The sequence below is a fragment of the Bufo bufo genome, chromosome 4 (genome assembly GCF_905171765.1).
Source record: "Bufo bufo chromosome 4, aBufBuf1.1, whole genome shotgun sequence".
Taxonomy (NCBI): Eukaryota; Metazoa; Chordata; class Amphibia; order Anura; family Bufonidae; genus Bufo; species Bufo bufo.
This window is the reverse complement of record NC_053392.1, coordinates 597,139,097-597,166,264: the sequence shown is the minus strand read 5'-3', so window position 1 is coordinate 597,166,264 and position 27,168 is coordinate 597,139,097. Positions and strand designations below refer to the sequence as shown.

General features: G+C 48.6%; 1 protein-coding gene and 1 long non-coding RNA gene across 10 annotated transcripts in view; both read left to right on the top strand.

The window, feature by feature from the left end:
- Window positions 1-27,168, top strand: part of LOC120999536 (zinc finger protein OZF-like) — a 2,085,412-nt gene that overhangs the window by 379,143 nt on the left and 1,679,101 nt on the right. Inside the window, exon 1 of one of the 9 annotated variants that reach the window (XM_040430489.1) lies at window positions 22,953-23,001. The exons of the other annotated variants lie outside the window; for them this stretch is intronic. The gene's annotated coding sequence lies outside the window, so the exon portion shown is untranslated. Of the gene's footprint in view, window positions 1-22,952; window positions 23,002-27,168 lie in introns of those variants that run through there. 9 annotated transcript variants of the gene reach the window in all.
- LOC120999582 lies at window positions 1-27,168 on the top strand. The gene is made up of 3 exons (XR_005778570.1): window positions 1-14; window positions 13,227-13,239; window positions 26,995-27,168. It is a non-coding gene; the product is annotated as an uncharacterized LOC120999582 (long non-coding RNA).

Here is a 27,168-nt window from a genome sequence, read left to right as displayed (position 1 = left end):
AAGAAACACTCTTTGTCATGGGTTCTATGTAAGTGAGAGCTTCTTGCTTAAATTAACGTAACCCTATTGTTGCCGCTTTTAATTATGATGTGTTTCTCACATTGTACTGGTAAATGTTGTTACATTTTTTATGCCTGAATAAAATAATTGAACAACAAAAATTACGGTTGCGATGCCGACCAAAAATACGTTCATGTGCATGAGCCCTACGCCTCGGAGGTCCTCCATAGAGCAAGTTGAATCTAGCTGGTTCACTACTGGATTGAATAGTACGGAGTAGCTGAAGGCAAGTTAATCAATTCTGGGCAGGCGGTAGTTGCTTCAGGGAGGTTCTCCTTACAGCCCCTCCATTCTAGCTGGTTCACTACTGAAATGACTAGAACGGAGTTGATGCAGGGAGGTTCTATATGCCAGTGCTATAAAAAGTCCATACATCTCCTTTGTTAACCATCCATTCAGCAATTGGGTCACAATCTAAGGGCAGCTAGAATCCATTACTTTGTCTTATTTTTGGAAAATACGTTTTGGGGTGTGTTGTTCGTTTTGCCCACCAGCCACTTGCAGTGTAATGTTTTTCAACTTCTGTGAATGGCATCTTCACTCCAGCAGTCTGGTTGGAGTTAGACTCCGATCACATAGGCAGTCTGGTAGGAGTTGGACTCCGATCACATAGGCAGTCTGGTAGGAGTTGGACTCCGATCACATAGGCAGTCTGGTAGGAGTTGGACTCCGATCCCATAGGCAGTCTGGTAGGAGTTAGACTCCGATCACATAGGCAGTCTGGTAGGGGTTAGACTCCGATCACATAGGCAGTCTGGTAGGAGTTAGACTCCGATCACATAGGCAGTCTGGTAGGAGTTAGACTCCGGTCACATAGGCAGTCTGGTAGGAGTTAGACTCCGATCACATAGGCACAGGGCCGGACTGGCCTGCCGGGATACCAGGAAATTTCCCGCTAGGCCGGCAGGCCTAAATGCCGCAAGGCCGCGCCGCGGCCCTGGTGACAAGCAAGGGGGGCCGGCGGCAGGGCACAGCAGCATTCCATTGTGGAAGCACTCATCTCCATAGTCATCTGTATCACCGTCCTCAGGACGGCGATACAGATGTCTATGCTGCGGCAGGGGAGGGAGAGGTGTGTCCCCTCCTGTTCCTCTGATAGGCTGCCGGCCTAGTGCTGGCAGCCTATCAGAGGCTGGTGCAGGCGCCGCGCAATTACGTTATCGCGCCGCCTGAGCCGTATAGCGAGGCACACAGGCCAGAAGAGGCCTACATCGCATCACTGGAGGTAAGTATAAGTGTTTTTTTACAATACTGGCAGACTATAAGGGGGGACTACTGGGCTGGCACATGATAAGGGGGGACTACTGGGCTGGCATATGATAAGGGGGGACTACTGGGCTGGCACATGATAAGGGGGGACTATTCGGCTGGCACATGATAAGGGGGGACTACTGGGCTGGCACATGATAAGGGGGGACTACTGGGCTGGCACATGATAAGGGGGTTACTGCCACATAAGGGGGGCTACTGGCACATAAGGGGGACTACTGGCACATGATGGGGGCTACTGGCACATGATAAGGTGAGCTACTGGCACATAAGGGGGCTATTGGTACATGATAAATAAGGGGGACTACTGGCACATGATAAGGGGGACTACTGGCACATGATAAGGGGGAATAATGGCACATAATAAAGGGGGCTACTGGCACATAATATGGGGGCTACTGGCACATGATAAGGGGGCTACGGGCACATGATAAGGGGGTTACTGGCACATGATAAGGGGCGGCTACTGGCACATAAGGGGGGCTACTGGCACATAAAGGGGGCTACTGGCACATAAGGGGAGGCTACTGGCACATAAGGGGGGCTACTGGCACATAAGGGGAGGCTACTGACACATAAGGGGCAGCTACTGGCACATAAGGGGAGGCTACTTGCACATAAGGGGCGGCTACTGGCACATAAGGGGGGTTACTGGCACATAATAAGGGGGGCTACTGGCACATGATATGGGGGGGCTCTGGCTACTGGCACATGATAGTGGGGGGGCTCTTATTACTGGCACATGATTGGGGGCATCTATGGGGGCACATCTTACTGGCACATGATTGGGGGGGCATCTATTGGGGCACTTATTACTGGCAGATTATTGGGTGGCACTATAGGGGCATCTACTGAGGCTAAAAAGAAGGGGTATTTTATATGGGGGGCTCTGTATAGGGGCATTTTATACTGGGACACATTATGGTCGGTACTATGGGGAAGAGGGGGAGCACTATGGGGGTCATCTACTGAGAAGGGGTATTTTATATTGGCACATTATGGGAACATTAGCTCAACTGGGGGCATTACAAAGGGGTATGTTATGCACATTATAAGGAGAATTATTACTACGGGGGGGGGACATTATGGTGGGCTTTATTACTCCCCCATGGTATGACCCCCTAGTAGCAGCACCAGCCTATCTCTGCTCTGCCATCCCTCTGCCCCTTCTCCAAATCCTTATTATGAAATCTTTCTCATTAGGATAAAACACAACATCAGCTCCACGACCCCTTCAGCCAAATTGTTGAAGTGGTGTCCGAGATCCCCAAGGGCCAAGCCAAGTAATTGTACGTTTTTATATGTGAAATATGTTTATGTTTGTAGTTGATCTTTATTATCGATTTTACATTGCAGATTTTTTATTTTTTTTGCAGCATATGGGTGAGATTTTATAAATATTTTTATTATTTGGTCGAAAGGCTCATTGGGGGGGATTGTAATAGGGATTCCATAGAATATCTAAAATAGCTGGTCAAGTAAAATGTTGCATGCAACAATCATTAAATAGGTGGCCAACAAAAAAGGGGCGGGTCAAAGGGCGTGGTAAAACACTGTCTGAGCATGCTGAGAGTTGTAGTTTTGCAACAGTTGGAGGCATCCTGGTTGGGAAAACACTGTGATAATATGAACAATGGGGGTTCTACAAAAGAGTTATCGTGGGGCAAAGTTCATATTCGTGTTTACACACGTGTTTTAAAATGAATGCTTTCTCCAATTATAAACAAGTAAATAATGACGCAATGCTGTGGGGCTGGTGTGCAACCTTTTCCAGGGCTGGTTTTTATCCACAGTCCGGCCCTGCTTAGGCAGTCTGGTAGGAGTTAGACTCCGATCACATAGGCAGTCTGGTAGGAGTTAGACTCCGATCACATAGGCAGTCTGGTAGGAGTTAGACTCCGATCACATAGGCAGTCTGGTAGGAGTTAGACTCCGATCACATAGGCAGTCTGGTAGGAGTTAGACTCCGATCACATAGGCAGTCTGGTAGGAGTTAGACTCCGATCACATAGGCGGTCTGGTAGGAGTTAGACTCCGATCACATAGGCAGTCTGGTAGGAGTTAGACTCCGATCACATAGGCGGTCTGGTAGGAGTTAGACTCCGATCACATAGGCAGTCTGGTAGGAGTTAGACTCCGGTCACATAGGCAGTCTGGTAGGAGTTAGACTCCGATCACATAGGCAGTCTGGTAGGAGTTAGACTCCGATCACATAGGCAGTCTGGTAGGAGTTAGACTCCGGTCACATAGGCAGTCTGGTAGGAGTTAGACTCCGATCACATAGGCAGTCTGGTAGGAGTTAGACTCCGATCACATAGGCAGTCTGGTAGGAGTTAGACTCCGATCACATAGGCAGTCTGGTAGGAGTTTTACAGCAAGACACGGAGGCTTCGTATTGCTATCTCCTTCTTTACTTCCACCAATAGCAGCAAAGGAGAAAGTAACATAAACAAAACAATAAAGGACCCTCCCCTAACAGATCCTATAATAAGCAGTGTCCTCTTGCATATCTCCCTCTTTCTTTGCTGCTCCACCAAAGCTAAGTATCATCTATATATATAACGTTTTGTGCATGTGTCTGTGGCTCAGGTATATTCTCTGGGCCTCAGTTACCCAAGGGAAACGGTATTTCTCCCTGGGTTTTGTTTATGGGGGTCCTCCCCCCTGTTTTATTATGACTTATTGTTGCCTTGCGCTTATTTTGCGCCGTACTGTTTTGGGGTTCTTCCCCTCTCTCCCCGTTTAGTCTCCGGTCTGTTCTCCTTATAGATCTGGCGTTTTGCGTTTGCCTTTTACTGCCCATCAGCTATCCTTGCGGCCTGTTCAGGCACTGTGGAGGCGTCCCTCCTACCTTTTCCCTTCCCCGTTCCCTTACCTCGCTCCGGCGCGGCTTCTTACTGCTTTTCCCGCGGGTCGCGTGATCTCGCGAGATCTCGGCGGCCATTTTAGGTAGCGCCGCCCGTCTTCTCGCGGGATTTCGACGTTAGGCTGCATCGCATCCGGATCTCTCGGTCTCCTGCTCTGCGGCCTCTGGGGTGACTAACCCCTTTTTCTTCTTTTTTTTTAAAATTTTTATTGAACAATAAATACATAGTAAAACATAAAACAATACGTTGTGTTTTCCTTTCTTTACATTATCCATCGTGTGGAATCAGTGAACAACAGTAATCATAGAGATACCAACACACAGTTTTAACACGTATCTATACATTACGTGTACACTTGCTAAAACAAATATTTTAGACATAGAATTACCAATATCGTAACCATCCCAACCTCCCTCCCCCCCTAACCCTGCCCTAACCCCCCCCAACCCTAACAACTGGTCTTGACCATCACGAGCCTATATAACCACATGGGTATGAGATAACCATTCACTCCACATTTTATCAAACTTCTGAGGACACCCTCTCTTCACATACACCCCTTTTTCAAGTATCAGCATGTCATGCACCTTCCGTTCAAACTCACTCAGTGTGGGCGGACTTCCCTGGATCCACCTCATAGCAATCAGTTTCCTGGCCACATATAGCAATCTCCCCACAGCTACCTTAACCGGTTCAGTCCCTCCAATCTCAGACACATACCCCAGAATACACACCTTAGGATCTTTTTGAATTTCCAATGTCAGTTTGCTATTAATCATGTTCCTAACATACTCCCAATAATTACCAACTACTGGACAAGACCACAGCATATGCAACAAGTCTGCACCATCTTCCATACACTTTGGACACTTGTCATCACTTCTCACTCCTATCTTTTTCAGGAACACCGGTGTTTTGTACACTCTATGTATGATAAATAGTTGGGACAGTTTGCCCTGTTCACTCAAGGACACCTTGGGGACTCCTTCCAATATATCTTCCCACTTATCCTTAGACATATCTCCCACGTCAGCCTCCCATTTTTTCATTCTTGAAAGCGGATATCCCTCTAAGAATTTTTCCAGTAAAAGAGCGTACACCTGTGATATTAACCCTCTCTTTCCCCCACCTGTCGGAAGAACAAGCTTATGAACCACCTCCATTTGAGCTATCTCACATCCTTTCCGCAACGTGACCTCAAGGGCATGCCTTATTTGAAGATATTTATAGAACCACTCCCTTGGAATATTAAATTCCTGCTGCAGGTTTTGAAATGACTTACATATCTTGTCCTTAATTAATTGTCCAATTCTCGTCACTCCATATGTTTCCCAGTTCCTAAGTCCTGGTATGGCAAATAGTTCTGGCAACAGGTGGTTCTTTCCAATAGGAGAAAGTTCACTAATACCTCCCACTCCTCTTAGCTGCTTCACTTTTGCCCAAACTTTTTTCATAAGTTCAATAAGAGGGAGTTTTTCCCTCCCTGCATGCATTCCTGAGCCTTCCAGAATGCCCATGAGGTCACGACTGCCCAACCAATGCTGCAATATCTGCCCAGTCATGTCCGGTGCTTGTAGATCAATCCATCCCTTAAAATGCTGACATTGGGAAGCCAAAAAATAAATCCATGCGTTAGGGACAGCTAGGCCCCCTTCCGACTTAGAATACTGTAATGTCTCCAGTTTGATCCTAGCCTGTCCATACTTCCAAGTAAAATCTCTAAATATAGAGTGAATTTTCTTGAATCTATCCAGAGGGATCCAAACTGGAGCATTATTCAGTATATATAGCAACTGGGGCATCATAACCATTTTTAAAAGGTTAACTCTACCTACCACCGAAAGAAAGAGTCTACACCATGACCTCACTTTAAGCCTAAAAGTAGCCAGCAATGGGGACAGATTAAGTTCTTCAAAATCCGATAGCCTCGGTGTTATATGTAATCCCAGATATTTAAATTTATCCACCCAGGGCACCAAACTATCTACTTGTCTGCCTGCCAGGGCCTGCCCATCAATTGGCATCAAAGAGGATTTTTGCCAATTTATCCGCAGTCCAGAAAAGCTACCAAATCTGTCAATCAATGCCATGGCCGCATCCAGGGACGCACCAGTATCACCCATGAAAAGTAGAGTATCATCAGCGTACATAGCCACTTTATTGTGCAGCTCGCCGTATCTAAACCCCTCTATACTTGTTGATAAGCGAATATGTGCCGCAAGCGGCTCTATTGCAAGAGCAAACAATAAGGGCGACAGTGGGCATCCCTGCCTGGAGCCCCTGGCAAGGGGAAAACAGTCTGACAGCCCTCCATTAGCTCTAATTCTCGCCTTAGGACTAGAATACAGGACCTGTACCCACTGAATGAACCGCTCACCAAAGCCCATAGTTCTCAGGACCCCCCACAAATACCTCCATTCCACACTGTCAAACGCCTTAGCGGCGTCTAGAGCAAGCAAGGCCCTGTCTCCACTGTTATCCGCCGGAATATTTAAACTAGTGTACAGCCTACGAAGATTAATAGCCGTCGATTTACCAGGCATAAACCCCGTCTGATCCGGGTGTACTATGGTCAGAATCACTTTGGACAGCCTGTTCGCCAACACCTTCGCCAGGAGCTTAACATCAGCCGTGAGAAGTGAAATTGGTCTGTAGGAATCCGGTATTTTAGGATCCTTTCCAGGTTTAGGTATAACCACAATTATAGCTTCCTGCATCGAATGTGGTAACGAACCTGCCTCCAATGAGTGCTCAAACACCTTAAGTAATTCAGGGAGTAATATCCCCTGCAGCTTTTTGTATACCTCTACTGGGAGACCATCAGCTCCAGGCGCCTTACCACTTGCCATGTCCCCAAGTGCAGCTTTTAGTTCCTCAAGTGTAATCGGCTCCTCCAACCTCTCTCTATCCTCTTCTGACAGCACCGATAACTGTGCCTCCCCTAGGAAATCATTCAGAGCCTCATCAGAACTAGATCCAGTGGAAGTATATAGAGATACATAAAAGCTTTTTAGAATATCTAATATTCCTTTCGTGTCCTGGCTACTGTTCCCCATGTCATCTCTCAGTTCCTGAATGCAAGAGGAGCCCCTCTGGGCCTGCGAGACCACCGACAACAAATGACCCACCTTCTCTCCTTCCTCAAAAGATCTCTGACGATAAAAGCTTCTCTTTCTATCTGCGGCCTGGACTAAATGACATCTCAGCTGCTCCTGAGCTACCGCCAGCGCCTCGCTATTAATCAGGGTGGGGGATCTACTAAACTCTCTCTCAGCCTCAGCCACTAGTACATGCGCCTTAACATCCGCCTCCCTGGATCTGGATTTATGCTTGTTAATTTCTTTCATCAGAACTCCCCTCAGGAATGCTTTCATGGCGTCCCATACACCTGGTATCGAAGCCGACCCTGTATTGATATCAAAAAATTCCTTAATTTCCAGAGAAATCCCAGACAGGTCACCCAACACATTCAGCCAATGAGAATTACACTTCCACAGCCTCGGTCCCTGTCTGAGCACCCCCAGGCACAAGTCAATCTGCACCAGAGAATGGTCCGACAACGACCGAGGATGATAAACGACATCCTTAACCAATGGTAGCATTATGTCGTTAACAAGGGCCAGATCTATACGCGATAGCGAATGGTGCGTGGCGGATCTACACGAGAATTCACGCTTATCTGGGTTACGCAATCTCCATACATCCTGTACTCCTACTTCACCCAAAATATTCCTGAGAGCCGCACTCCCCGGTGAACCACCTGCTCCCTCCACCCGGCATCTATCTAGGGAGTCATTCAGCGTGCAATTGAAGTCTCCAACCAATAGCCACGGCAACCCAGGGAAGTCCGCCACAAAGCCCATGATCTCTCTTATTAATGGGGAAGCAAACGGCGGAGGCACATACACAGACACCAGCACCACCTGTATTCCATCCACCTTACACAAAACACACACATATCTACCCTCAGCGTCCACACAATCCTGCATATGTTCATACCTGATACTACTATGCACAATCATACTTACACCTCTAGAATGAGAGGAATGAGTTGAATGTAACGCATGGATCACCCAATTTTTACTCATCCAGTGTAAATTTTCTCCAGTCAAATGCGTTTCCTGAAGGCAACATATAGCCGGCTGAAACCGCCCCAAATACTGAAAAATACACTGTCTTTTCCGTGCATCAGCCATCCCTCTCACATTCCAGCTTAAGACTCTAATCACCTGTGACATGGTAAAACATCAAACCATATTTGAATCTTACAGCCCACTCAGATAACATTCGCTCATAGTTCAAGACCTTAACCCTTCCCCCCAACCTTCTCCCTGCCCCCCCACCCCCCTCCCTCCCTCTCGTAGTCAGGTTACTGTAACTTGGGGTCACTGTCCCCTCAGTATCCACTTCACACATTAAAACAGGGCAATCTGAGAGCAACCTGCCCCCCAACCTACAATAAACATAACAGTTTATAACACATTTCCTCAGGTAGAGAATCCTCCCCTCATCTGAGAAATACTTGTTACTTTCTTTACCGCCTGCTCCCTCCTCAGGAACTACCATGTGGTAGCATTACATAATACACTCCCTAACTGGTGCAACATTTAAAGCAATCCTAGAGTGCAAATGCATATATAAAGTGAACATAAGAAACATATATCTGCCTCCTTCAAGTGTCCAGGGCACCATTTCTCAATTGTCGCTCGTGGACGTCCAGCCACTGCGCCGCCTCCTCTGGATCTTCAAAAAATCTGGTGGATCCCAGTGCCACCACACGCAGTTTAGCAGGAAACAGCATAGCGTACTGGACTTGTAGAGCTCTCAGCCTTTTCTTTATATCCATAAATCTACTTCGCCTCCGCTGCACTTTGTTGGAATAATCCGGAAATATGGACACTTTAACCCCATTCAGGACCATCTCCTCATTGTCCCTTGATTGCCGCAGGATAGTGTCCCGGTCTTTAAAATGCAGGATCTTCGCCAGTATGGGACGGGGAGGTCTGCCAGGCGGAAGCGGCCGCATGGAGACTCTGTGCGCCCGCTCCACCGCATATAATGAGGATAGACCTTTTTCATGAAATAGTTTGTGCAACCATTTTTCCACAAATTCGGTGGCATTATCCCCCTCCGTCTTCTCTGGCATACCCACAATCCGCAGGTTATTCCTTCTGGACCTGTTCTCCAGATCATCTGTTTTGGCGTATAAAGCAGCTATATCTTTAGCAGTTGTTTTTGCCGCCATTTGCAAAGGCTGAATAACGTCCTCAATAGTGGACACCCTCTTCTCCAATTCAGAGGTGCGTTCTGTAATTTTGTGTAGGTCATGCCTAATTAAAGACACATCCGACCTCAGGCTGCCAACTTGTACTGTAAGCACCTTCAGTGTGCTGTTACAACTGGCCACAGCGGCCATAAAATCTTTTAAAGTAGGCTCTGCATCAACCACAGCTTTAGGGCCTACCGCGTCTTTTGCCGGCCGTGCAGTGGTTAATGGCGGCCAATTCACCGCATCTAGGGCCTCCCCATCAGTGGATTCATCCTCCTGTCCAGAGGAGATATGAGCGTCCATCTCTTTTTCCTCAGCCCAGTCTCCCACAGCGCTATCCGTGCGAGCAAACCTGCTCAGCTTTGCGGCAGCAGTCTGTCTCAGCTTGGGCTGTAAGGCCGGCCCCTCTTCTTCCTCGGCGCCATGCCGACTCACCTCTGGCCTGTCAGATCGCGGCCCTTTACCGGACTTCCTCGGCATGTCGGCTCTCAGAAATTTAGCACAGCACCCTCCTGTCGCCTCTCAACCACCAGGTAAGAAAGAATTAGCGATATAGGGGGTTGCTACCACTCTAAAGTCAGGATATCTGCAGGAGCTCAGTGCGGTGCGACCTACTCCATGCGCTCTCAGGCCACGCCCCCCAACCCCTTTTTCTTCTAGTCAGGTGGGATACACTGGTTTACCCCCCGTCCTTTGGCCTACCATTAGATAGATTGGATTAGCTATAAGTACTGTTTGCTCATTTTACCATGTCCTCTGACCGATCTCCCTCTGGGCCTAATCCCCCCCCATCCACTGGGGAGCCCAGCAGGCCAGACTTCAATGCTCAGGCCATTGAGTTACAGCGCTCGGTCTCCAGCGCTATTATTGAGGCCATGGGATCCATGTCCTCCATGATTTCACAGACCATATCCCAGGCCTTATCTGCCCATACTCCTGGCCCCTCTAGTCAATTGCCTGTACTCACTAGCCCGCAGCCTACCATTGAACCTCCTGCCCAGGAGACCTTGACTGGTGTGATCCAAGCCACCCATGATAGCGCGCTTAGATCGCGCAAAAGAGCCTTACCGCGCCAGGCAGAAAGGGCGCGAACGTGGAAATGTGCTAGAGCACAAACTACTGACATGGATTCGGATAATGAATCTGACATGGAGGCTTATGCGGAGGCAAGTGACCACTCTGATGGGGAGTTGGAGATGGAACCTGAGTTTCCAGGCACCACAGGCCCTAGGCCTTCCACATCTGGGTCCGTGGGCGCATCCGCCACTGCCCCTAACACGGCTTCTACCCTGGTGGATCCCTCAGGCAACCCATTATTTGACCCTGATGCCCTCCACCACCCTAGGTCGGCGGAGTGGCTGCCAGTAGCTCATGTGAGCGACTACCTCGAGCATTGGGTGCGTTGTACTCTCAGCAAAGAGGCGCGCAGCAAGCTCCGTGCGGAATGCCCCAGACCATTGATCCCCAACAAGGTCTGTGAAACGCCATCTGTGGATCAAAAAAATGACACAGTTTTTGGCTAAAACCGGCTGGAATCCCCGTAAAGGGCTAGATTCCGCAATAAAGAGTTGTCAGGATAAGCTCCTGGACATATTTGGCCTCCTCGCCAAAATCTTTGAGATGGCCGAATCGGCCAGAGTGGACGGCTCTCTGATAGATCCGGAGGAGCTTACTGGCTGGATACAGAGAGCCATTTGCATTGCGGGCAGCACCAACTCCTCCCTGGCCATTGAAAGGCGTAAAGCCATTCTGTTTAAAATTGACCCGAAATTGGCCAACCTGGCACTCACTGAGACAGGGAAGGATGCTCAGGGTCAACTGTTCGGGGATTCCTTCATCAAGGACCTCAGCAGGTATGTAGGAGCATTTACTGCCTTGGACAAGGCTCAGTCCTCCATGAAAAGGGTCTTTCAGGGACGGGTCTCCACTAGGGCCGACAGTAGTAGGGGCCGTCTGTCCGGCCGCTCCAGTTATCAAGCCCGCAGCTCGGGCAGAGGCTCCTTCAGCCAGAGACCTCCCTTCCAGGACCAAAGGAATCCTCCTTCGTTCTTCCCGGCCAGAGGCGGCCAATGGCGTTCCAGGTCCGTTAGAGGGAATCCGAACTTCAGAAAATCTTTCGGTAAGTCTTTCCCCAGTGGGGACTTCTTTGGCTCCTTGTGTCGGGGGCAGACTCCGTCTATGTTCCCACGTTTGGTCCAGCATTAAATCAGACCCATGGGTGCTGAGCACGGTACAGGGGTTCCACATAGAACTTACAGGTTCGCCAGATCTCGTCCTTTCTCCCCCACCCCTGGCACTACCAGACAGGGAACTAGTGGATGTAGAACTTTTTTCCCTCTTTCACAAGGATGCAATAGAAAGGGCCCCTTCCACCCCGGGGGGTGTTCTCAGCCACATTTTTCTAGTTCAGAAAAAAGGTGGACAATTGCGTCCAGTCATAAATCTCCGGGCCCTGAACTCTGTGGTGCGCTACCGCCACTTCAAGATGAAGGGGATTCACCTCCTTCGGGACTTGCTGATTCCGGGGGACTGGATGGTGAAGCTGGACCTCAAAGATGCTTATCTTACGGTCCCAATTGCCTCCTCGTCCAGGGATCTCCTGCGCTTCCTGTGGAGGGGCGAAGTGTGGCGCTTCACTTGCCTACCGTTCGGCCTTTCCTCAGCGCCTTGGTGCTTCACCAAGTTACTGCGCCCAGTCATGGCCTGGCTGCGGAGTCGTGGGGTTCGTCTAGTCATATATCTGGACGACATCCTCATTATGCACCAATGTCAGTCGTCTCTGCTACAACATCTCCAGTGGACCTCGGATCTTCTGACGGGTCTGGGTTTTCTACTCAATCTCGAGAAATCCTGCCTCTCACCGACTCGACGGATGGAGTTCCTGGGCTTCACGGTGGACTCTGTTGCGGAATCTCTCAGTCTTCCTGCAGAGAAGTTGCGGACGATACGCAAGGAGTTGAGACATGCTCTCTCAACTCCCTCCCTATCTGTACGCCACCTGGCTCGCATCATTGGGCTATTAGCCTCCTCTATCCAGGCAGTCTTCCCCGCTCCACTCCATTATCGGGCTTTACAGCGCCTGAAGATCGCCCACCTCCGTGCCGGGGCCTCGTTTACAGACGCGGTGATTCTGGATCAGGAAGCTCGGGAGGAACTTCGTTGGTGGTTAAGCAACTTGGAAGCCTGGAACGGCAGAGCAATCTTCGGATTCCAACCAGAATTCACGGTGGAGTCGGACGCGAGTCTCCAAGGCTGGGGTGCCCACTGCGAGGGTATCTCCACTGGGGGTCGATGGTCGGAGACCGAGACCCATCTTCACATCAACGCTCTGGAACTTCTAGTGGGTTTGTTTGCCATCAGGAGTTTCACCAAGGGCATAGCTCATGCATGCATCCGTCTATGCATGGACAATGTGTCGGCGGTCCAATATGTCAATCACCTAGGCGGCACTCAATCGGCCACCTTAGCCCGACTGGCGAAGGAGTTCTGGTCCTACTGTCTGTCCAGGGACATCATGATTCAAGCGGAGTACCTGCCGGGTCTTCACAACTACAGAGCGGATCGGAGTTCCCGATGCTTCACGGACGGCAGCGACTGGAGGCTGAATCCAGAGATGTTCTCCACAATCTCGGACATCTGGGGTCCTTGCTCCATAGACCTTTTTGCCTCCCGGCTCAATACTCACCTGCCCAGGTTCTTCAGCTGGCGGCCGGACCCGGAAGCAGAGGCAGTGGATGCGTTTCTACAGGACTGGTCTGCAGCCCTACATTACGCGTTTCCACCGTTTGCCATGATTCCGAGGATGTTGCTACAGACTCGGCGTCAGGTGGCGGAATTGGTGGTGGTGATTCCCTTCAGGGGATCTCAAGCCTGGTACCCGATCCTCCTAGAACTCCTAGTGGATGTACCTCTCCTACTTCCGAAGCGGACGGATCTCCTCCAGGACCCTCTAGGTGCCCCACATCCCCTGCTGGTCGAAGGCTCCCTTCAACTTCTAGCGTGCCGAATCTCAGGACTCCAGGAGAGGTTGAGGGAATTTCGGAGGCAACTAGACGCCTCCTGGACAACGCTTGGGCTCCCGGCACCCGAAAATCTTACCGGGCAGCTTGGGGATCTTGGGTTAGCTGGTGCATGGAACGGGACCTGGATCCCATTTCGGCATCTGTAACCCATTTGTTGCAATTCCTGACATCTCTCTTTGAAGCAGGAAAAGCTTATCTGCCCATACTCCTGGCCCCTCTAGTCAATTGCCTGTACTCACTAGCCCGCAGCCTACCATTGAACCTCCTGCCCAGGAGACCTTGACTGGTGTGATCCAAGCCACCCATGATAGCGCGCTTAGATCGCGCAAAAGAGCCTTACCGCGCCAGGCAGAAAGGGCGCGAACGTGGAAATGTGCTAGAGCACAAACTACTGACATGGATTCGGATAATGAATCTGACATGGAGGCTTATGCGGAGGCAAGTGACCACTCTGATGGGGAGTTGGAGATGGAACCTGAGTTTCCAGGCACCACAGGCCCTAGGCCTTCCACATCTGGGTCCGTGGGCGCATCCGCCACTGCCCCTAACACGGCTTCTACCCTGGTGGATCCCTCAGGCAACCCATTATTTGACCCTGATGCCCTCCACCACCCTAGGTCGGCGGAGTGGCTGCCAGTAGCTCATGTGAGCGACTACCTTGAGCATTGGGTGCGTCGTCCTCTCAGCAAAGAGGCGCGCAGCAAGCTCCGTGCGGAATGCCCCAGACCATTGATCCCCAACAAGGTCTGTGAAACGCCATCTGTGGATCAAAAAAATGACACAGTTTTTGGCTAAAACCGTCTGGAATCCCCGTAAAGGGCTAGATTCCGCAATAAAGAGTTGTCAGGATAAGCTCCTGGACATTTTTGGCCTCCTCGCCAAAATCTTTGAGATGGCCGAATCGGCCAGAGTGGACGGCTCTCTGATAGATCCGGAGGAGCTTACTGGCTGGATACAGAGAGCCATTTGCATTGCGGGCAGCACCAACTCCTCCCTGGCCATTGAAAGGCGTAAAGCCATTCTGTTTAAAATTGACCCGAAATTGGCCAACCTGGCACTCACTGAGACAGGGAAGGATGCTCAGGGTCAACTGTTCGGGGATTCCTTCATCAAGGACCTCAGCAGGTATGTAGGAGCATTTACTGGCTTGGACAAGGCTCAGTCCTCCATGAAAAGGGTCTTTCAGGGACGGGTCTCCACTAGGGCCGACAGTAGTAGGGGCCGTCTGTCCGGCCGCTCCAGTTATCAAGCCCGCAGCTCGGGCAGAGGCTCCTTCAGCCAGAGACCTCCCTTCCAGGACCAAAGGAATCCTCCTTCGTTCTTCCCGGCCAGAGGCGGCCAATGGCGTTCCAGGTCCGTTAGAGGGAATCCGAACTTCAGAAAATCTTTCGGTAAGTCTTTCCCCAGTGGGGACTTCTTTGGCTCCTTGTGTCGGGGGCAGACTCCGTCTATGTTCCCACGTTTGGTCCAGCATTAAATCAGACCCATGGGTGCTGAGCACGGTACAGGGGTTCCACATAGAACTTACAGGTTCGCCAGATCTCGTCCTTTCTCCCCCACCCCTGGCACTACCAGACAGGGAACTAGTGGATGTAGAACTTTTTTCCCTCTTTCACAAGGATGCAATAGAAAGGGCCCCTTCCACCCCGGGGGGTGTTCTCAGCCACATTTTTCTAGTTCAGAAAAAAGGTGGACAATTGCGTCCAGTCATAAATCTCCGGGCCCTGAACTCTGTGGTGCGCTACCGCCACTTCAAGATGGAGGGGATTCACCTCCTTCGGGACTTGCTGATTCCGGGGGACTGGATGGTGAAGCTGGACCTCAAAGATGCTTATCTTACGGTCCCAATTGCCTCCTCGTCCAGGGATCTCCTGCGCTTCCTGTGGAGGGGCGAAGTGTGGCGCTTCACTTGCCTACCGTTCGGCCTTTCCTCAGCGCCTTGGTGCTTCACCAAGTTACTGCGCCCAGTCATGGCCTGGCTGCGGAGTCGTGGGGTTCGTCTAGTCATATATCTGGACGACATCCGTATTATGCACCAATGTCAGTCGTCTCTGCTACAACATCTCCAGTGGACCTCGGATCTTCTGACGGGTCTGGGTTTTCTACTCAATCTCGAGAAATCCTGCCTCTCACCGACTCGACGGATGGAGTTCCTGGGCTTCACGGTGGACTCTGTTGCGGAATCTCTCAGTCTTCCTGCAGAGAAGTTGCGGACGATACGCAAGGAGTTGAGACATGCTCTCTCAACTCCCTCCCTATCTGTACGCCACCTGGCTCGCATCATTGGGCTATTAGCCTCCTCTATCCAGGCAGTCTTCCCCGCTCCACTCCATTATCGGGCTTTACAGCGCCTGAAGATCGCCCACCTCCGTGCCGGGGCCTCGTTTACAGACGCGGTGATTCTGGATCAGGAAGCTCGGGAGGAACTTCGTTGGTGGTTAAGCAACTTGGAAGCCTGGAACGGCAGAGCAATCTTCGGATTCCAACCAGAATTCACGGTGGAGTCGGACGCGAGTCTCCAAGGCTGGGGTGCCCACTGCGAGGGTATCTCCACTGGGGGTCGATGGTCGGAGACCGAGACCCATCTTCACATCAACGCTCTGGAACTTCTAGTGGGTTTGTTTGCCATCAGGAGTTTCACCAAGGGCATAGCTCATGCATGCATCCGTCTACGCATGGACAATGTGTCGGCGGTCCAATATGTCAATCACCTAGGCGGCACTCAATCGGCCACCTTAGCCCGACTGGCGAAGGAGTTCTGGTCCTACTGTCTGTCCAGGGACATCATGATTCAAGCGGAGTACCTGCCGGGTCTTCACAACTACAGAGCGGATCAGAGTTCCCGATGCTTCACGGACGGCAGCGACTGGAGGCTGAATCCGGAGATGTTCTCCACAATCTCGGACATCTGGGGTCCTTGCTCCATAGACCTTTTTGCCTCCCGGCTCAATACTCACCTGCCCAGGTTCTTCAGCTGGCGGCCGGACCCGGAAGCAGAGGCAGTGGATGCGTTTCTACAGGACTGGTCTGCAGCCCTACATTACGCGTTTCCACCGTTTGCCATGATTCCGAGGATGTTGCTACAGACTCGGCGTCAGGTGGCGGAATTGGTGGTGGTGATTCCCTTCTGGGGATCTCAAGCCTGGTACCCGATCCTCCTAGAACTCCTAGTGGATGTACCTCTCCTACTTCCGAAGCGGACGGATCTCCTCCAGGACCCTCTAGGTGCCCCACATCCCCTGCTGGTCGAAGGCTCCCTTCAACTTCTAGCGTGCCGAATCTCAGGACTCCAGGAGAGGTTGAGGGAATTTCGGAGGCAACTAGACGCCTCCTGGACAACGCTTGGGCTCCCGGCACCCGAAAATCTTACCGGGCAGCTTGGGGATCTTGGGTTAGCTGGTGCATGGAACGGGACCTGGATCCCATTTCGGCATCTGTAACCCATTTGTTGCAATTCCTGACATCTCTCTTTGAAGCAGGAAAAGCTTTTCGGACCATCAATTTGTTCCGTTCAGCGATTTCCTCGACTCATCAGTGCTTTGATGGTGTTCCTGCCGGTCAACACCCTTCGGTGTCACGACTTTTACGTGGCTCACGTTTGGCTCGTCCTCCTCGGCTACGATTCACCACTACGTGGGATGTTTCCCTGGTCCTTTCTTTCCTCGCCGCTTGGCCCGACAACGCGGCCCTTTCCCTCCGTCAACTGTCGGCCAAATTGCTGACCCTCTTTTGCCTGATTTCCTGTAAGAGGGTCTCTGATGTCAGGGCTCTGGATCATGATGCAAGATCCTTTACTCCCGAGGGTGTTACTTTTAACATCACGCGGCGCACCAAGACCAATATTCGGTCTGTGTCCTATCCCTGTTTTCCGTCTTCTCCGGCGCTCTGTCCTGTAGCTTGCCTACGGGAATATGAGTTGCGCACTCGGACTCACCGCTCGGCGGACAACCCGCAACTTTTCCTCTCTATTCGCCATCCCTTTGGCCCGGTGACCAGTCCCACTTTGGCGCGCTGGATGAAGTGGGTCATGTCCCTTTCTGGGATTGATACTACGGTCTTTACCGCTCACTCGGCCAGGGGCGCGGCTTCCACGGCTCTGGCTGTTTTGGGGGCTCGTTTGGAGGACATTCTGCGTCTGGCTGACTGGTCTAGGGCCACGACGTTCACAGAGTTTTATTTCCGTCCGCCCCCTCATGTGTTTTCAGCTATTATTGAGCAGCTTTAAACTTGCAATACGAAGCCTCCGTGTCTTGCTGTAAAACTTAATGATTTTCCTATTTCATGACGTAAAGTCATAGTTTTATTAAAGACACGGAGGCGAGTATTGCCCGCCCTGGGTTTCTCCTGCCCGCCCTGTTTTTAGTATGTTATGGTGATATTATTACACTGTCTTTAATTGTTATTTATGACATTTTTTACCGTTAAGGTGTATTTAGGGTTCTGTTTTCAGCGACCTTTTGATGTACGACCGTTATAGGGTCGAAATTGCTCATTTTTACCTAATTGTTTACACTGGCTATATTATTTATTCTGTTTCAGGTTGAAAACCCCTTGGCAGATGGAATTCTGTGTTGTTCCAGGTTTCCTGAGATGTTAGCCATGTTGGCTTGAGTTCTTCAGTTGGACGGACCAGAATGGTCGGTGTCGGAACCAGTTCCAGTTTCGGTTACGGTTTCGGTTATGGTTTGGCGGTTGGTGTCGTGGATTCAAAGAAAGAGGAAGATATGCAAGAGGACACTGCTTATTATAGGATCTGTTAGGGGAGGGTCCTTTATTGTTTTGTTTATGTTAATTTCTCCTTTGCTGCTATTGGTGGAAGTAAAGAAGGAGATAGCAATACTCGCCTCCGTGTCTTTAATAAAACTATGACTTTACGTCATGAAATAGGAAAATCATTAAGTTAGACTCCGGTCACATAGGCAGTCTGGTAGGAGTTAGACTCCGATCACATAGGCAGTCTGGTAGGAGTTAGACTCCGATCACATAGGTAGTCTGGTAGGAGTTAGACTCCGATCACATAGGCAGTCTGGTAGGAGTTAGACTCCGATCACATAGGCAGTCTGGTAGGAGTTAGACTCCGATCACATAGGCAGTCTGGTAGGAGTTAGACTCCGATCACATAGGTAGTCTGGTAGGAGTTAGACTCCGATCACATAGGCAGTCTGGTAGGAGTTAGACTCCGATCACATAGGCGGTCTGGTAGGAGTTAGACTCCGATCACATAGGCAGTCTGGTAGGAGTTAGACTGCGATCACATAGGCAGTCTGGTAGAAGTTAGACTCCGATCACATAGGCAGTCTGGTAGGAGTTAGACTCCGATCACATAGGCAGTCTGGTAGGAGTTAGACTCCGATCACATAGGCAGTCTGGTAGGAGTTAGACTCTGATCACATAGGCAGTCTGGTAGGAGTTAGACTCCGATCACATAGGCGGTCTGGTAGGAGTTAGACTCCGATCACATAGGCAGTCTGGTAGGAGTTAGACTCCGATCACATAGGCAGTCTGGTAGGAGTTAGACTCCGATCACATAGGCAGTCTGGTAGGAGTTAGACTCCGATCACATAGGCAGTCTGGTAGGAGTTAGACTCTTATCACATATGCAGTCTGGTAGGAGTTAGACTCCGATCACATAGGCAGTCTGGTAGGAGTTAGACTCCGATCACATAGGCAGTCTGGTAGGAGTTAGACTCCGATCACATAGGCAGTCTGGTAGGAGTTAGACTCCGATCACATAGGCAGTCTGGTAGGAGTTAGACTCCGATCACATAGGCAGTCTGGTAGGAGTTAGACTCCGATCACATAGGCAGTCTGATAGGAGTTAGACTCCGATCACATAGGCAGTCTGGTAGGAGTTAGACTCCGATCACATAGGCAGTCTGGTAGGAGTTAGACTCCGATCACATAGGCAGTCTGGTAGGAGTTAGACTCCGATCACATAGGCAGTCTGGTAGGAGTTAGACTCCGATCACATAGGCAGTCTGGTAGCAGTTAGACTCCGATCACATAGGCAGTCTGGTAGGAGTTAGTGTCACGACGGAAGGGATCTCAGATACACAGATAAACCAACAAACCAGATTCTAAGCGAGAAGCAGGGGAAGGGTCACCTCCTAGCAAATCCCTGACTTCTCTCCCTACCCTGCTAAGCCCACATTCAGACCTTGATGGTAGGAATAATGTGTCCTCGTGCCTAGGCTAAAATACCCTAGGATCCCTGAGATGGTGAAAGGGGAATAGGGCAGCCTGCTCCAAAACTCCAAAATATGGTGAATAGGATAGGAAATGATAGGGGACAAGTGTCTGATCGCTGGGATGCCCGTGATGTCGCGTACGGCGCCCTGGCTCAGTCCTCAAGAAATAAGCTGTGTCAACCACCGCACGGAGCAGTGGTGTGGTCAACACTCCCCCTCCATGTATCTCTATGGAAGACTCAGAGATACACAAGTGCTGTATCTGCGGCTCTCCAGATACATGGAGGGGGAGTTTTGACCACCGCTATGGGCACAAGGAGATCCGGAGTACCATACAGGTGGAGATCGTGGGGGATCCCATCGGCTGCCCCCCCCCCCCCCCCCACACACGATCAGACACTTATCTCCTAGGGGATTTATTTTCGGATCCCGGAGAACCCCTTTAATATGCAGTGACATCACAATAAAGGGTTAATATGCACAATGCATATAAACACTTTACATTAACCCTGGCTGTACTGTTGTACAGCAGCTGCTTAACCCTGACTGTGACATCACATATGTATACCCTGCACTGTGATGTCACTCACTGTGCATGTTAACCCTGTACTGTGATGTCACAGTGCATATTAACCCTGGCTGTACTGTATGTGACATCACTGTGCATATTAACAGTACAGGGTATACATATGTGATGTCACAGTCAGGGTTAAGCAGCTGCATGCTTGCAGCACATAGTAAAGGACAGTGACGTGTACATTGTGTGGCACAGTGTATGCTACACTCACCTAAAGAATTATTAGGAACACCATACTAATACAGTGTAGAAGTATACAGTATACAGTGTACAGTGTACGCTATATGTGTATAACAAACATATTTCACATGAAAACTTACAATTACTTGGCTCGGCCCTTGGGGATCCCGGACGCCACTTCAACACTTGGCCGGGGGCTCGGCGGAGCTGATGTTGTGCTTTATCCTAATGAGAAAGATTTAATAATAAGGATTTGGAGAAGGGGCAGTGGGGTCGCAGAGCAGGGAGAGGCTGGTGCTGCTACTAGGGGGTCATACCATGGGGGAGTAATAAAACAGAAAGGAGGGGGGTACTCCTGCCGCTAATCTACGTGTCTGATATTGCCCTAGGAATAATTCCGAGGGCCGCTGCTGGGTTCCGATAGAAAGCCCTGCCTGGACTTAACAGTTAAAATCTAAAATAGAAACTATAAGGTTAATTGGATCCTGCACCGTAAAAAAGACACTTCCCTTGGATACTACAAAAGATATGACCTGATGTAACAATCCCGTCATATGCAGCGTTCTCACCTGCAATAGAATGCTGTCAGTTGCCTCCAAGTTCCCAGGGATATAAGTGGGATGCATGTCCTGTCCCAAGTCCCTTTTTCCTCTCTCTATTCTTCCTTTTTCTTTTCCTCGTGGTAGTTAACTTGCTCTGTCCTCCCGACTCCCCTCTCCTGTGCGCGCCGGCCGGTAGCTGGCGTGAGCGACGGGAAACCAAAGAAAGTAAGTCCAAGAACGGTTCCTGTGTGCCCCCCATAATGTGCCAGTATAAAATACCCCTTCTTAGTGCCCCCCGGAGATGACCCCATAGTACTCCTCTCCCCCCTTCCCCATAGTACCCACCATAATGTGCCCCAGTAAAAAAAAATACCCCTATACAGAGCCCCCCATAAAAAATACCCTTCTTTGTGGCCGCAGTAGATGCCCCTATAGTACCACCTAATGTGCCAGTAAAAAGTGTCCCCCAATGGCAGCAGCACATCTTAACCCCCCCCAATTGCACATTTCTCAGTCCCCTAAACCCCCTACATAAGGCTTGTCTGGCTGGCAGCACATCTTACCCCCCCAATTACACATTTCTAAGAGAGTCCCACTCCCCCTCCGCTTTGGGCACATTACTGGCTCTGGTAAGTTACTCTCTCTCTTGATATCAGATCAGGCCACAGCCAGGGAGGGGGGACTCGGAGGAGGGGTCCAGCAGCCAGCAGGACAGGGACACACACCTGACCACCTTGGTCCTTGGAGGATTCTTCCACCGTGACAGTCCAGTCAGTCCACCACCACTGACACTGTCTTCAGGGCGGCGCTGGCGGCAGCCAGAACAGTTGAGTCGGGTCACCGGACTGTGAGGTGAGCAGGGACCTGGCGGCTGGCACTTCTTCTCTCCCTGCCTGCGCAGCGCTCTGAGGGCAGGGCGGGTCTGCCGTTGCATTTAGAGACGTGCCTGTGCGGCGGCACGCTCTGAGCCCCAGCAGCCTCTGCTCTCTTAAAGAGGCAGAGAGCAGAGGGGCTCCAGCGGCCTGGCCGCGGCGGCTCGTCTTAACTTAGTTACTAGTGTGTGTCTGTATCTTTACTTAACTAGCACTAGGTCCGTCCGGAGAAGCAGACAATTAAATAGCGGCGGTGTGGTGCTGGTGGGAGCCAGAGCGAGGCCTTAGGTGGCGGCCTAAAGGAAGAGCCGCCTCTGCCGGGCAGACCGAAAAAAGGGTGAAAAAAATAAATGCCGGATCCGTTTTGCCGGATGAAACCGGAAAGACGGATCCGGCATTTCAATGCATTTTTCTGACTGATCAGTCTTACAAATGCCATAAGTTGGCATACGTTTTGGAACTGCTTGCCGGATCACTCTGCCGCAAGTGTGAAAGTAGCCTAATGCCGGATCCGGCATTTAGGCAAGTGTTCAGGATTTTTGGCCGGAGAGAAAAACGCAGCATGCTGCGGTATTTTCTCCGGCCAAAACCCGTACAGTGACTGAACTGAAGACGTCCTGATGCATCCTGAACGGATTTCTCTCAATTCAGAATGCATTAGGATAAAACTGCTCAGTTTTATTCTGGTATTGAGCCCCTAAGATAGAACTCAATATCGGAAAAGAAAACCGCTAGTGTGAAAGTACCAAACCTATTCATCACACGTTGTAGAGCCTGACTCCTCCCACTCAGGATCACATGGTCATGACATCATCACAGGTCCTTTACCTCAACTAAGCTGTCTGAAGCATGACTCCTCCCACACTAGAATCACATGGTCATGACATCATCACAGGTGCTTTACCTCAACTAGGAGCTGTCTGAAGCATGACTCCTCCCACACTAGATCACATGGTCATGACATCATCACAGGTCCTTTACCTCAGCTAAGCTGTCTGAAGCATGACTCCTCCCACACTAGATCACATGGTCATAACATCATCACAGGTCCTTTACCTCTTCCAGCAGCACAGCCTGGAGCCTGACTCCTCCCACACAGGATCACCTTGGTGATGTAATGTGACTCTGAGATCGGTGGTGATAAGTGAGGTTCAGGTAAGTGTCCTGTGTGCTGGGGGCGGGGCGTCCTCTTCATGTTCTGTGCGGTCTCCTGTGCGGGTCAGGATTAGGGACAGGTTTACAGTCAGGGAGGTTTTTAGAACAACTTGGGGGCGGGGCTCCATCCTCTCAGAAGCCCATACATTCTAGGTGGGTACATGTTGTGTCCAGCAGGGCAGGTAGGTGTGTAGTCACCGCCAGTGTCTGTCAGGATTACTGGGGCAGAGGGGGCATTAACCCCTTCACCGCCAGCTCTCTCGGCCAGGCACAGTCAGCCTCCGCCAGCACTCAGCCCACTAGGCACTAGGCTAGCCCAGGGACTGACTAAGGGACAGGAGCAGCACCTGGGTCTATCTGAGTGTAATCTATATGTACAGGTGTATACATAGTCATCCTCCTGTGTATTATAGTATAGACTATGCTGGTATAACCTGGGTCTATCTGAGTGTAATCTATATGTACAGGTATATACATAGTCATCCTCCTGTGTATTATAGTATATACTATGCTGGTATAACCTGGGTCTATCTGAGTGTAATCTATATGTACAGGTATATACATAGTCATCCTCCTGTGTATTATAGTATATACTATGCTGGTATAACCTGGGTCTATCTGAGTGTCATCTATATGTACAGGTATATACATAGTCATCCTCCTGTGTATTATAGTATATACTATGCTGGTATAACCTGGGTATATCTGAGTGTAATCTATATGTACAGGTATATACATAGTCATCCTCCTGTGTATTATAGTATATACTATGCTGGTATAACCTGGGTCTATCTGAGGGTAATCTATATGTACAGATATATACATAGTCATCCTCCTGTGTATTATAGTATATACTGTGCTGGTATAACCTGGGTCTATCTGAGTGTAATCTATATGTACAGGTATATACATAGTCATCCTCCTGTGTATTATAGTATATACTATGCTGGTATAACCTGGGTCTATCTGAGTGTAATCTATATGTACAGGTGTATACATAGTCATCCTCCTGTGTATTATAGTATAGACTATGCTGGTATAACCTGGGTCTATCTGAGTGTAATCTATATGTACAGGTATATACATAGTCATCCTCCTGTGTATTATAGTATATACTATGCTGGTATAACCTGGGTCTATCTGAGTGTCATCTATATGTACAGGTGTATACATAGTCATCCTCCTGTGTATTATAGTATAGACTATGCTGGTATAACCTGGGTCTATCTGAGTGTAATCTATATGTACAGGTATATACATAGTCATCTTCCTGTGTATTATAGTATAGACTATGCTGGTATAACCTGGGTATATCTGAGTGTAATCTATATGTACAGGTGTATACATAGTCATCTCCTGTGTATTATAGTATATACTATGCTGGTATAACCTGGGTCTATCCGAGTGTAATCTATATGTACAGGTATATACATAGTCATCCTCCTGTGTATTATAGTATATACTATGCTGGTATAACCTGGGTATATCTGAGTGTAATCTATATGTACAGGTATATACATAGTCATCCTCCTGTGTATTATAGTATATACTATGCTGGTATAACCTGGGTCTATCTGAGTGTAATCTATATGTACAGGTGTATACATAGTCATCCTCCTGTGTATTATAGTATATACTATGCTGGTATAACCTGGGTCTATCTGAGTGTAATCTATATGTACAGGTATATACATAGTCATCCTCCTGTGTATTATAGTATATACTATGCTGGTATAACCTGGGTCTATCTGAGTGTAATCTATATGTACAGGTATATACATAGTCATCCTCCTGTGTATTATAGTATATACTATGCTGGTATAACCTGGGTCTATCTGAGTGTAATCTATATGTACAGGTATATACATAGTCATCCTCCTGTGTATTATAGTATATACTGTGCTGGTATAACCTGGGTATATCTGAGTGTCATCTATATGTACAGGTATATACATAGTCATCCTCCTGTGTATTATAGTATATACTGTGCTGGTATAACCTGGGTCTAGGTGTAATCTATATGTACAGGTGTATACATAGTCATCCTCCTGTGTATTATAGTATATACTATGCTGGTATAACCTGGGTCTATCTGAGTGTAATCTATATGTACAGGTATATACATAGTCATCCTCCTGTGTATTATAGTATAGACTATGCTGGTATAACCTGGGTCTATCTGAGTGTAATCTATATGTACAGGTATATACATAGTCATCCTCCTGTGTATTATAGTATATACTATGCTGGTATAACCTGGGTCTATCTGAGTGTAATCTATATGTACAGGTATATACATAGTCATCCTCCTGTGTATTATAGTATAGACTATGCTGGTATAACCTGGGTCTATCTGAGTGTAATCTATATGTACAGGTGTATACATAGTCATCCTCCTGTGTATTATAGTATAGACTATGCTGGTATAACCTGGGTCTATCTGAGTGTAATCTATATGTACAGGTATATACATAGTCATCCTCCTGTGTATTATAGTATATACTATGCTGGTATAACCTGGGTCTATCTGAGTGTCATCTATATGTACAGGTGTATACATAGTCATCCTCCTGTGTATTATAGTATAGACTATGCTGGTATAACCTGGGTCTATCTGAGTGTAATCTATATGTACAGGTATATACATAGTCATCTTCCTGTGTATTATAGTATAGACTATGCTGGTATAACCTGGGTATATCTGAGTGTAATCTATATGTACAGGTGTATACATAGTCATCTCCTGTGTATTATAGTATATACTATGCTGGTATAACCTGGGTCTATCCGAGTGTAATCTATATGTACAGGTATATACATAGTCATCCTCCTGTGTATTATAGTATATACTATGCTGGTATAACCTGGGTATATCTGAGTGTAATCTATATGTACAGGTATATACATAGTCATCCTCCTGTGTATTATAGTATATACTATGCTGGTATAACCTGGGTCTATCTGAGTGTAATCTATATGTACAGGTGTATACATAGTCATCCTCCTGTGTATTATAGTATATACTATGCTGGTATAACCTGGGTCTATCTGAGTGTAATCTATATGTACAGGTATATACATAGTCATCCTCCTGTGTATTATAGTATATACTATGCTGGTATAACCTGGGTCTATCTGAGTGTAATCTATATGTACAGGTGTATACATAGTCATCCTCCTGTGTATTATAGTATATACTGTGCTGGTATAACCTGGGTATATCTGAGTGTCATCTATATGTACAGGTATATACATAGTCATCCTCCTGTGTATTATAGTATATACTGTGCTGGTATAACCTGGGTCTAGGTGTAATCTATATGTACAGGTGTATACATAGTCATCCTCCTGTGTATTATAGTATATACTGTGCTGGTATAACCTGGGTCTATCTGAGTGTAATCTATATGTACAGGTATATACATAGTCATCCTCCTGTGTATTATAGTATAGACTATGCTGGTATAACCTGGGTCTATCTGAGTGTAATCTATATGTACAGGTATATACATAGTCATCCTCCTGTGTATTATAGTATATACTATGCTGGTATAACCTGGGTCTATCTGAGTGTAATCTATATGTACAGGTATATACATAGTCATCCTCCTGTGTATTATAGTATAGACTATGCTGGTATAACCTGGGTCTATCTGAGTGTAATCTATATGTACAGCGGGGGAGGCAGTGTGGCCGTATGTCTTTACTATATGCTATAAGCTCTGTATTTTCTGTCACATCTGTGTGCGAGAGGAAGTTCTCCCCCCCCTTCCAGATCGGTGAAGCTATTACTTTCTGTTTCTTTGAAGCTGCTTGCTTGAGCTGAACGGAAACCATCTTGAGGCACATAATAAAGCAGAAAGCAGGATTCTTGTTATAGGCGTTGGCTGGGTGCCTGGCCGCCATTTTAGCTAAAGCTTAGTTCTCAACAAGCAAGTGTCCATTTTGTCTCAATAGTCCATAACAGTCCCCCCTTTGGAGACTTGATTGTAGACTTCCCCTTGCCTTGCGAATTTCCTGGGCATACCATTCGTATCCTCTTCACCCGCAGTGGCGACAACCTACCCCTTCTAGGTAGGCTCCCGGTTACTCAGACTTGTGATCATACCCCTGGGATTCATCTCACCCTATCTCAGCCAGGCATCATAGTGAGGAGGGGGAACCGTG